Source organism: Ammospiza caudacuta, chromosome 1 (assembly GCF_027887145.1).
Source record: "Ammospiza caudacuta isolate bAmmCau1 chromosome 1, bAmmCau1.pri, whole genome shotgun sequence".
Taxonomy (NCBI): Eukaryota; Metazoa; Chordata; class Aves; order Passeriformes; family Passerellidae; genus Ammospiza; species Ammospiza caudacuta.
Genome location: NC_080593.1, coordinates 127,370,180 through 127,383,544, shown reverse-complemented (window position 1 = coordinate 127,383,544; position 13,365 = coordinate 127,370,180). Strand labels below are relative to the sequence as shown.

At 34.4% G+C, this 13,365-nt stretch overlaps 1 protein-coding gene across 3 annotated transcripts in view; it reads right to left on the bottom strand.

Annotated features, from left to right (window-relative positions):
* The window catches only part of RALYL (RALY RNA binding protein like), a 370,530-nt gene that overhangs the window by 282,153 nt on the left and 75,012 nt on the right, over window positions 1-13,365 (bottom strand). The gene's annotated exons all lie outside the window — the stretch shown is intronic.

Below are 13,365 nucleotides of genomic sequence, written 5' to 3'. Positions count from 1 at the left end.
CTGGATGCTCGTCAGCTCCTGCACCCCGGGCACTGTCCCACTCACACCACTCCTGGCTGTGGGGCTGACCAAAGGTTATGCAGCACATGGGAGAGAAGTGCTGGAGTTTCTTGAAGGGCACAAAGTTAGAAGAATAAGGTATTTTAATTTCAGAAAGGATTTTGAGATTTAGTGTAGTTTAGTTTAGTTTAGTTTAGTTTAGTTTAGTTTAGCTTAGTTTAGTTTAGTTTCGCTGCTGGGTTTAAGGTTTATCCTTTGCCTTTTCCAATTCCCTAGAGGAGGAAGTATATTTTTGGTTCTAGTAGTGAAACCTTACAAGTATGAAACACCATAAGTGGAAGAATTTGAAGCTTGAAGAAACAAGTGCCACAAACTGCAAACCCTTTGCTTTTAAGTCCCTGACAATGACAACTCTCAGAAATATCCATTTTATAAAAGAACACATTCTCCCATCTATCACATAAAACTCCATTAAAAAAAATTAAAAATCTAATACACCTATAAACAGCACAGCTGGCTTCATTTTTAATGAAGCTTGATATATCTCCACACTAGGGGGCTATTTCAGACATAAGGGTTTTTGTGAAATGTTGGCAACAAACACACATAAACAGCGAAAATGTTGTGCAAGATGACTTATTGGAAGGTCAAGGATTGCTGTGACCGTGCACTATTCATTATAGTTGTCAAGTTTTCCTGACATTCATCACAATTTCCACCCTTAAAAGGCAATCTTCCCCAAAAATCAAATCTAAAATCCCCTGACTGTGTATACAAAGCAGACTGTGCATCAACATAAAGCAGGAGAGACTATGTTCACATAGCTGCTGTAAAGTCAGAAGGTTATAAGTGCAGGCATGACAAGATTGCTAAATAGCTCATTTCTACCTGATACTGCAGAGGTGCTTACAAACAGCAGAGCTGGCTTGGATGTTGAACGTCCTTTGCCATCACCACCTGATAAGTTTCTTAAATACATTGATAATTTCAAAAAGGTTTACTTATTTCAAAATGGTTTACTTATTCTGTGCAGTGGAAAATTTTTCATAGGTGCCTGAGCTAGGATGTCTTACTTAGAAGTGTTTTTAATGGGCAATTAGCATAGCTATTTCTTGTCCAGAATTTGGTAGACTATTTTTCCTCTGACTTCTTCTTGTTCCCAACCAATGTCCTATTACTGAGAAATAAGAAGTTCTAGTTTCCAAACTACCCACTCAGAAATGCCTCTGCAGTGTGTTATAATGCACAACCAGAGAGGAAAAAGTGGCTCCTGCCAAAGAGGGCTCCTTCTAATTCATCCTGTCTGAAGTGAACATTCCCCAGCTTTTGAATGAAACTTGACAATGTAGTGAAAACACCAAGGAAATATATTAAGAAAAAGTAGCAATTTTAGAGTACATGTCATGCAGCTCTGCCTAAAACACATGCTCAGTGCCATCTGTTGTGTACAACCTGTGTGTCTCAGCTGCTCTCTGAGCGCATTACTGTTCCTTGGGGCATCACTGGGTGTTTTCTCACTCAGAAAATGTTGGATATAGATTTGGCTTGGTGGTATACTGAGATAATTCAGGGTCTAACACATTCATCTGATGAACTTGAAAACAATATCTGCTTTGGAAACAAAAGAAAATTGATTCAGTGCCCCACAACAGGTATATTTTGCACATATAGGTAGTTTTAGCTAGGCTCAGATTTCAGTCTGTAAGAAACTGGCACAGTAAGGCAGACATGGCAGTGATTTTCTGCTCTCGTTTTGCTTCCATTATTGCCAATAACAAGAGAGTAGAAGAAGCACAGCACTTCAGCAGATGATATAACTGAAGCTGTCTTTAGGAAAATTGTGCAGTAAGGAGAAGAGTGTCTCTTCACTGAAAAGTTGCATTCTTAAATGACCCCACCAGTTAACCTGCTGAAATATGCTGAATATATGCTCTGAAATGTGTGTTCTCTGATGCAGAATTAAGAAGTGATTTTTTTGTAAAGATTCTCCTTTTATTTCCTCCTAGTTTATACTTATCAGTCTTTTAAACTTTTAGGTTGGAAATTTTCCTCTTGTCTTAAACTGAACAAATACATGGTTTTCAGTATTTCAGCCTCCATTTTCTTGAATTCCAGTGATAATTTTCCTGCTAAGAAATACAAGCTAAGACTGTCAGAATGTATTTGGAAAAAACAGTGACATCAATTTCAAATAAGTAATTAGAAAGGGTGTTAAAAGTTTATGGTAATTACATGTGTATATATAGTGCTTACTATTATTAAGAAGTTCTGAATGGGTATCCACTTGGAGACCTGAAAATGGAACACCCACAAAAATTTTAGCAGTACTCTTATATTTTCTTCACTGTTCTCTAACTTATAGATATAAATCATACAATATTTTTTTTTGCCCTCTCTATGTCTGGATTTTTTTCTTACTATTCGCAGTGGTTAATTTTCCTATTTTTTAATTTTTATGCCATCTCTGTCAGTCATGGTTGTTTTTTATATTTTGGATCAGTATGAGCTACAATCATCACATCATTTAAATATTTATTGCTTAATATGGAAAAAAACATATCCATAAAAATCAAAAACTGTGCCAATAAGCAACTAGTTCTCTGAAAGTTTTAACTAAAACACTCCAAAACTCTTCTCATATTGTTAACATTAATTTCTCTGTTGGCTTGATTAGTTTTCATCTGTTCTATTTCTAAGTGCACAGTCCCTTTGTACTGTCAATATCTTCTTCCCCGCATTTGTTTTCACATCCCACCTCACCTCTGCTCAGGTTAGGACCTCCTCAGGTCCTAACTTCTTGACAAATGTTCCTGCTTCCATTCAGACATAACACCTTACTCTCCTTTTAAGACAAGATATGGAATTATAGGAATTATATAATTCCAAGATATGGAATTACAGGTTCTCCCCAAGTATCCACCATTCCTCATTTGCTTCGTTTTCTAGACTCATACAAATTCTGAGAGTGGAAAACTTAACACAAAGTATTTATATTCAATCTCTATTGCTGCCTCAGAAAAGTTTGCCAATAACAATGACTCCATGAACCACCTTTAGGCTCCTTCTCTCAGTATCTTTTTTTTTCTTTTCTTCTTTTAATTTATTTTATTTTTGCCTGTGTCAAATCATAGAGTTGAGGGAAACTGTCCCATAGAGTAATACCTGTAAGTGCATTATTTGCCTACCATCTTTCTATATAGCTATGGAAAACAGCAAAAAAATTATAACTTCACTTATATCAGAAATTAGCACCTTAAGCCAAGAGTAAACTAAAACATTGGGGGTTTCTGTCTTTATCTCTAACATAAGCTACTTGTCATCATTTTAACAGAAGTATATTACAGAGATAGATCCATTAAAAATTTTACTGAATGTCCTGAATCATTTCTTGAGAGGGGTTGATCTGATCAGGTGTGGTAAAGGACTTATTAGACCTCTTCAGTCCAAGCATGGAATTATAGGAATTATATAATTCCAAGATATGGAATTATAGGTTCTCCCCAAGTATCCAATTTTTTAAAGAACAATTAAATCTGGAATAATTTTTATTTGCTGTCTTAACTCAGACTCCTTATTTATTTTTAGAGTACAAACCTTTGGCATTATCTTGACTATAAACTTCCTTCTCAAATCTTTAGTATACTAGTCAAAAACTTTTTGACAGATCTTCTTCTACAGGGATTTATTTCTACTCCTCAAAATAATTTCTTGTCTTGTTTTGGTGTGTTGTAATTTATTTGGCATTCTGAGCCACCAGTCTTGCTTGTCCATAAAGTTATGTTAATATTGTCCTAACCCCCTTCGTGATTGTTACGACTCATGATGACAAAGGTTCATGAAAAGTCTTACAGTTCATTTAATTCTAAGACAAATTTTGCCTGTTTCCACATTTCTGCTACATTTGGTCTTCTGATACTTATTGCAAAGAACATAAATTCTGATAGTAATTTTACACTGACTTTCATTATTTTAGGATTCAGTGTCAGTCTTTTTCATCATTGTAAAATAATTATGCATAGAGAAGGAGGCAAAAACAATGCTGGGAATCAAATTACAATCTGGATCCTTTTTTTGCATCTTCAGAATAAGAATATTATAAATGCTCTGAATATATAACTTGACTGAAATGCATATGCTACACGTAAGTGGGAATGCAACTTTCAAATGTCAGTGCACATCCAGGATGTTTATTTCTGCATAAACAGAATCAGAACATATGGCCAACCAATAACAGTATATCAGCACACACATTTTACTCCTGAGACCACGCCATGCAGAGAATGTGCAATCATATGCTCCTTCTAGGTATTGATTCTTGTCCTTATTCAGCTCTCTGGGCACAAAAAGAATAGGATGCTTCTTAGAGAAACAGCAATATTGTTGATTTGAGTGTCAAACTATTAAGCCTTGAAATACGTACATTCTACTGTGGTTGTGCTCAAAATAGGTAAAATTTTATGTGCTAAGAAAAAAGTTTACTCTTCTCCACAGCTCTTCTAATTTGACTTCCATCGCTTAAGCTACTTAAGAATAGAGTTATGCCTTAAACTTCTTAGAAAAGAGAAAAAAATATGAGTACTGTGTGACGGTGTTCACAGCGGTCCGAGGACGAGGGAAGAGACGAGGATCTGACTCCATGTCTCAGAAGGCTTGATTTATTATTTTATTATATAGATTATATTAAAATTATACTGAAAGAATCAAAGAAAGGATTTTATCAGAAGGCTAGCTAAGAATAGAATAAGAAGGAATGATAACAAAGGCTTGTGTCTCAGACAGAGAGTCCAAGCCAGCTGACTGTGTTGGCCATTGATTACAAACAAACCAACATGAGCCAATCACAGATGCACCTGTTGCATTCCACAGCCACAGATAACCATTGTTTACATTTTGTTCCTGAGGCCTCTCAGCTCCTCAGGAGAAAAAATCCTAAGGAAAGGATTTTTCACAAAAGATGTCTGTGACAGTACTGCACATCACCAGCACAGCTTTGAGGGACAAAATTTTATTAGTTAAAACAGTAAAATTTGTCTGAAACATTTAAAATATTTAGTTCTGGAAGAAGCTAGAGAAAAAACCAAAAAAACAACAATCCACCCCCCACAACTGATCATTCTAGAAAAATAGTTGTTCACTCACATTCAAAATTAGGCCAGTAGTCTTAAAAATGAGTAATTAGGGTGCATAAAAGATGGTAATGAGCAGAATATGATGTAGATGCAATTAGTATGCTAAGAATGTGAAAGCAAGTAAAATAATATTTCATAATTTTCAGATTCTACTGGAAAGAAAAGAAGCTTGCAAACAGTCATAAAAATTACTATATTTTCAGTAGGCTACCTAAAATATAAAACTCATTCTTATGGTATTATATTTATGAGTCTCCCAAACAAAATAAAGAAGAGTCAACTACTAGTTTTTACAGCAATATGTGAGAAAAGCAGTTATTACAGCAATATGTTAAAAAGACTGTTTAGTTTCTGTATGTGAAAATTCCTTTTCCAACCTTATTTGTGCCTGTCAGAAATGAGCTCTCTTGGCTGGAAGTTCAATGGATTACTAGTCCATCTGGTTGGAAATGCTGAGGAGCAGCTACATTTTTGCAGATAAAACAGGCAGGACTGCAGTGAAGTTAATAGACACAGGCAAAATGACATTGTAAACTTCCATTTTGAAAGAATGGGCTATGAAATTAAGATATAGAAAGTCGAACATAGAAGGAAAAAAAAAAGAATAAATTCTATTTAAATTCTATTTGAGAATGTCTAGTGGAACCCACATATTAGAATACAAAGAAAATCGTTGTCATAGTATTTAAGAGAATATATTTGTGAATTAACAATATGGCATATTGTTAGCAGTAATCTAAAACTACTACCTGGTTGTTTCTATGATCCTGTTGAAAGATGAGAGCTAATATATCCAGAAATCTAACATATCCTAATACATCCAGCTGATATATCCATGTATATTTTTATTTTCATCTGTTTAGTTGTACAGAATTACTGACTAGATTTTGGTGTTATATAGCATGTTGTTATCAGTTTCACTGAATAATGTATCCAGAAGAACAACTTTGTGAGAGTACAATATAGGCATACCAAAAGACTTTTAAATATTCTTTCATATTTAAATACTGTATTAATATTCTCTAAATCATCTTTCATTGCTACACTTACAAAATTTGGGATTGTGTATGTGCCTTCCTGATAGGACACACAATTTTAGGTTCTGGGACAGAAATTTTATTTCTCTCTGTGCATTGCTGTTAACACTTCTGTCTCTAACCATAAGAAATAGAGAAAGAGAGAGGACACTGAGATTTTTTAAGATTTTTCAGAGGAATATTATATAATATTTATGCTATGTATATAATTTTCCTGTAGGGATAAATGTTCAGTTTTACACTTCTTACTAATGTCAACCAAAATATCAGGATCACAGCACTATGCAGGGTTGGGATCACACAGTCATTCTGAACTGAGAGAAAAATTTTCAGGTAAATGATTTAAATTTCTAAGATTTTAGCAGCATAGCAGTAGGAAGTTTGAAATTTTCAGAGTTGAAATTTCAATACTTCCTTTTTCCTGGTTTTTATCTTTGTTTCATAAAGAACTAAATGCAAGTAGTACTAAAATCAGTATTTAGTTATTTGTGCAAACAAAACTGTGTGTTTTCCTACAGCAGAGTTCCAAAGAAGTACAAATGTGCCTCATCTGGAGTCTGCCAACCTCCTAAAGTGAAAAAGTTCCCAAAGAGTGGAGCACTGCCACAAGACTTAATTTTGTGATGTCTTCTGACAGAATATCTATCTTAATATTTGTAACATAGAGATCTGAAAATTACTGGAATATTTTGGTTTCAGTTTGAATGGATTAATGTCTGAGGTTTATGGTTAAAATTTGTGGCTGAGCTATAAGCAAAATACATGTTACAAACTCACATCAAGTGACCAATCAAAACATTCATTATATACCCATTTCAAAAAACATGAGTTTGGAAGGTTAATTTTTTACTTTATTTTAAAAAACACAGTTTCCGGAATTTTATTATAATTGAAGGAATGCTACAGCAGATTCTTGTGATTCATTAAAACTCACATATTTCACCTTTCAGTCTGCAATGTGCTCTGTAATGTGCTGAGGTCCCTGAAATCAGTGTTTAGAAACAGAATAATTATTGCTACTGCTTATTTAACTGCATTCATTTGAGGAAGAGAGTCAAATATTTATGCCCCTTAAAGCTTGTTAAAATAGAGTTATTGGTACAGAAATTAAAATTGCATTTATAATTTTTGTCTCTGCTGCAGTTATAGCAGAAACTCATAAAATCTTCATAGCATTGCTATTTGCTTAAAAAATGAGTCTGGGTTCAACAAGCTGAATGCTTGAAGAGATGCTACACTTAGAAATTAATTACCTGCACTTATCAACTCTTGTAGAGGTTTTCTAAAACCTATGTCCATAGATTTAAGTCAGGTCTTCATGTATGGAACTGTGCCCATGAATCAGAATGTATTTTACAAATGCAATGAGCTTTGGAATTGTGTTTCTGTTCCTTGGAAGGAAGCTCTCAACCTTAGAAATTAAATTCTGTGTTGTGGTATTAAAAAAAATTTCAATGTTGTCCTCACAAATAAGGAAAAGTCTCCAGTGCCTTTTTTTGTTCTTAACACCCTTGTGGAGATGTAAAAGGTGGAAATTTCACTTCAAGAATACTGAGACTAAGAGAATTAAACCAAATTGGGGTTTCCCCCCATTTTAGATGACAGTGCATATTTGTGAATGTATCAAGATTTCAGATTTGCAGCAACATTGACTGATATGTAGCAAGTTTAAAGCAGATATGCTTTCCATTTAATGGGTCCTAATTTAGAAATAAGATCCTGAGAGCTTACATTCACCTGGCTATCATGTTATTATATTGTTGTGGTTTGATTCACAGACCTGGTGGCCTCTGAGGTACTATTCTGCTTTCAGCAGTATTCAGTTCTTTCCCGTGATCTTTCAAGCTTCGGATTTTTTTTCCAGCACTTATCTTAGTTATTCCTATTATGGTATTACTTTAAATAAGGAAATTGCCTAAAATAAAAAGGAAGACTTCCCAGTCCTATTTTATTATATAACATCGGACTTTTCCAGAAAGAAAAAAAGCATAAAGTTGTATGACTGGGAAATTGGGGTTTTTATTACTTTTTTTCACACAGAGATATATTTGTGGTTTTTCCAGGCTACTTTTTTCTTTTCCAAAAATTATTGATGAAAAATAAATAGATACTACAGAATTACTAGGACTGGGCTTGATGAGCTGAATACCCAAAATTTAGAAAAAACAGTTGGAGCATCTATACCTAGAACTTAAATCAGTCAATAACGTTAAGTCCATCAATGCCAAATAAATTATTTTCTCCATATTCTGTAACACATGGCTCCCTTTATTTTATTTTTTTTTTTTTTTTCTGTGCAAACATCCTTTAATGAAGAATATTTGAACGAAAGGGATTTTCTGGGTGATAGAATACCGTATGCTCTGCTGTCACCAGCAGCCAGTGATCCTTTCTCGTTTGAGGAAATTAATCCAAAACCTAATGGCAATAATTTCCAGGAAAATCCTACCAATGCCTCTCTGAAATGAATATATTTTTATACGTGCCAGCACTGCTGTTAATGATCTTTTCAATTCCTTAATGTATACGCAGAGAACAGGATCAGATTGCTCTTAGGTTAAAATGCCTGAGACTATTCTGCTGTATATTGGCACTGTTTTCAATACCTACACTATAAACTTGGGTTTCTGGAACTGTCAACATTACAGTACTACCAATTCTTTATCTACATCAGAAATAATGTCATTATAGAGGTTAACATAATGTTTTCTCTATTTCATATTTGGATAGTTGTAGTAAAATCAGATGCTGATAAAGTTTACTTCTGTGGAATCCTTGGGGACACAATGTGTCATGTATGGTTACATTCTGAACACAAAGGAAGGCAGAACATACTTAGATTGAGTTTATGACCTGTGATCAAATAATGAACACAGATCTTTTAGAACAGGTGTTTTAAAAGAGCATAGAAAAAAAAAAAAAAAAAACAACAGAAAAAGGGAAAAAAGAAATTAAAGTCCATATAATAGAATATTTGGAGGTTTTGCTACAGAGATTTATCCAAATTTCAAGCCATTGCTAAAGGACATCCAATTCTTCCTGAGTTCCCTGCATTTTTATAGTTCAACTTAATTTTTGTTTCCAGCAAATGAATCCCTCTAACATAATTCTTTTTTCTCATTTATGGTTCTAATAATCACATTGTAAAGAAGTTCAGAGATCTACAGCAATACAGCAAGAAAACTCATCCTTTTTCTAAGAAACCAAAATAGATTCTTCAAAATACCTCCATTTCATTCCATTGGAGTTTGGCACACACAATGAGTTTCAAACCCAGAAGTTAGTTATTTTACCAGTTTCCTATATTGTGACCATGACCACCACACAGAACTCCCAATTTTACTTGATAGAATGAGCATACCTACAAGTGATAATGCTTTTAGCTTTGAAATTAGGAGCAATTCCACCAAATGGTTACCTTTTCAGTATCCAGTAGCAGTGTTGACTTATAAATCCCTGCTTTATTGACCCATTTCTTCTATTGGGATTTTCCCTACTGTTTTTCAGGTTCACCACCAGAAGAAACTCAAAGTCTTAGCCCCCTGATACAGGTAAGGATGGCAAGATGAATTTTACATGCTAGAGTGTGCACATTCCTCCAGTACTCACAATTAAAAAAACATTAAAAAGCCCCAAGAACTATAATGTTGAGACATGAAAGCTCACCCACTGACCTTATGCAGATCTATTCTAAATCAAATATGCATCTTACTGGGGCAATTGGGGATGTCTTTGCAATCATCTCTCGAGACTCCAAGGCAAAAATATTGCTTATGTGGGTGAATAACATTGAATATTTGAATAATCCCTCTGACTTCCCTCTGAAACTTCTAATGAGGCAACAGCTACTTTCATGTATCATCACAGCTTGTTTTTTCAATAACAATACAGAATTTTTTTAAAAATACAGACTTTTAAAAAAAAGTCTTACAGAAGAGGAAATCCTAGTCATTCAATAAAGTGTTCCTGAATTTTTTAATAGGTACTAGGTCTACTTTTTAAAATGTAAAATTTATTTCCTCCTCCTTTAAATAAAAATGCTCATTTTTCATTATTATTTTGAATATTTTTTCCACTTCTTTTTAACCAAAGTATTTCTAGCTATTCTATTGATATGTACCCATAAATTTGTTTGCACAGCTCTGTAATGCATGGCTAAAGCAGGTCACTAGCAGGTAATGAAACTAAGATTCCCTCTTCTCTTCACAGGTAAATGTATTCATTATGCACTGTTCTCAGTAATGTATCATGTGCTCATCAAAAAAACCTGAGAACTGTCAATTTGATGAAGTGCAACTCACATCTCATTAATGTTGAGCACAGAAGCAATATTCCACATCAAAAATGACTGCTAAAATATTTGCAATTACCAGCTGTTCAGAATCCATTTTATATAGATAAAAAACATGTCAAATTTAATTTATTACATGTGTTCTTCTGTCATATTTCTTTTTCTTACAAAGTACTGAAAAGTTATCAAAACCCTCTCACTCTTCCCAGACTGGTACCATATAGACAAAAGGGAATGACATAAATGATATGTATCCAGGTGTAATAGCTACATAGACAGATAATCTTCAGAAAGGTTCTTCACTTCAAAAGTTGTATAGATTATTTTACCTTAAAGCATTCATCTTTCCTGAAAGGATGGTCAAAATTGTGTTTGTTCTGTTTGGGTACTGCTGCTAGGGGTAAAATGAATAAATGGCATCTCAATGTATATTAATTGCTAGCTTTTATGAAAAAAAGATTCAGGATTACAGATTTCAAGTCTGGAGAAGACATAAAACACACACTTATTTGAGAATATGGGGCAATATGGGGCCTGCTTAGATCTTCAGTGAAGTTGTGGAGAGAACTTGGTTGCTTGTCTTGAACAGGTCACAGAAGTGAGAGCCTGCAGCATTCTGAAGGCAAAAACTATCCGTTTAAAAAAACCCCAATTATTTAATATTTGGATAACGAGTACTTTTATTACACATGAAAGACTTCTAGGGGTCTGGTAATGACTTAAAAGTTGCGCGTCAGAGGCCAAGTGTGAGAAGACAGCAATAAATTTATACCAGCACACATAAGGTCCTCCTTTAGACTGATGTTTGGGGAAGGTAAATGGAGCTGATTATTCTGGTTTATTTTGTGCCTATGAAGCTGCAGCTGGAGTACTGTGGCCAAGCTGCAGTTCTCCAGTACATACTAAAGCAATCAAACTGGAACAAGCCAGGTGGAGAGCTACAAGGATGGTTTGAGTGTACATAAGAGGCTGAAGAAGCTGGTTTTTTCAGCCTGAAGAGATCTTTGTAATCTTGTGTCTTTGAAACAGACTCTGCCAAGGATACTCAGACCCCCTGCACTTATGCATCTAAAGGCATCTATGCCACAGTGGTCTGGCTGAGATGACACTGCATCTGTAAAGGATAAAGAAAACTCATCTCATTTTGGGAATGTGTGTTTCAATAATTTTAAGCAAACAGCCTTAGAAAGCAAAATTTAACACTACTTTTTTTTGGGGGGGGGGGGCGGAGGTGGTGTGGGTCAATTTTATTTGAGCTGAGACTGAATTAACAAAAATTCTAAATCAAAACCTATTTTTTTCCAGCCAATTCACATGAAAGGTCTTTTATTATTTTGTCCTTTCTGACAAATGGGAATGCAAAGAAAAAACCTACTGCCCAAGAAACTCCAAGGCTGTTAATAAATCTCTTTTATTTGTTAGTATACTTGGCTATTATTTCCAAAATCCATTTTCTTTTTCTTTCCCATCAATAAGGCTTCTTGTTCCAGACTGAGAGCTCACAAGAGGAGAAAACATCAGCTTTCATGACTACCCAGTAGAGATATTTAGTTTTTCCAGGTTTCCAAGTAAAGGTTGAAACACTTTATTGATCAAATTTATAGAGGATCCTCTAGCTATTCTAAACATAGCCTTCTTTGTTACTGATTCCTAGCAGAGAGGTTATAGCTTATTTTTTATTTCATAAAACAAGACATGCATAAAACAGGATCCCCCACCATCCTGCCATTTTAAAGCAATTCTGGTGGCATTTGGAAGTTTAGTCCATTGCTAGTTATTTTTTTGAATAATAGGAAGAAGACTGGAGAAACTAAACCAAATATCAGCTCAGTAGGTCTCCAGATTTTTGCAAGTTAATTTGATAGAGGCCTGCTTGAAATAAAAAAAAAATAAATTAAAAAAAAAGAAAAAGAAAAAGAATTAACTCACTTATTTTTAAAAGGTCTCCACTTGGCTATAATCTAGACTTCAAAAAATGTTTAGTGTTTTCTCTGATTGCAGTCTAAAGCTGGTGTATGTCTACAAATATCCCAGTACTATCACTTGTGACTTCAGACTTTATTTTATAATTAATATAAATACCTCTCCTGTGGTTCAGCATTGATATTTCACCATGAGGATTTCTCTTTCTGTAGCTATTCACAATGTTGCAATAAGATGTTTCTCTACAACTGACTTTGTCCTTCTTTGAGCTTTGATTGTCATTATTATCTCATTATTATTAACAGTGGCTGTATGCTTTTAATGTGGGGAAAACTTTTTGACCAAAAATGTAAATTTAAATATTAAAAAACAAACCCAAAATCCTTATACCCCAAAAGGAAACAAACTCTGAAAAGTGAAATAATATCCTTCCCTTTTTTCAATAAATCATTAAAATATGATGTGTGGTCATACCAAAAGAAAGTATATCATTCTGTGAGGTGTTGGAATGTCTCTCAATTCAGCTTTTTGTTGGTCATTACATTGTGTTATTGGTCTCCTTAGGCACATAGCAGTGTTGGTGCCTTCACTGGGTAATTGAAAAATTTTTAAAATGAAGAATGACAAATTATGAACAATAGATAGCAAACATGCTTGTTCCCTCTAATGCAGGTGTTTGCATGTGCATGAAGTTGCTAATTCAAATAGACCTTCCCAAGAACCCTCTGCAAGGCAAGGCACACTCACAGGGATTCTCATCACTGCTGTGCACACTGGTGGGTATCCATTCAACTGGCATTTTCAATTGTAGCAATTGCTTACAAACACTGTGATAGCAACATCTCATACAATATCAGATTGAAAGATGTTTTCTTGGGCTCAAATGTATATACAAAATTACCTTTCTGTTATTTTCATTCTTGTAAGAAACCATACCTGGGCACAGTCTACCTTGAATGAAGAAAGAAACACTTAAATATTCTTT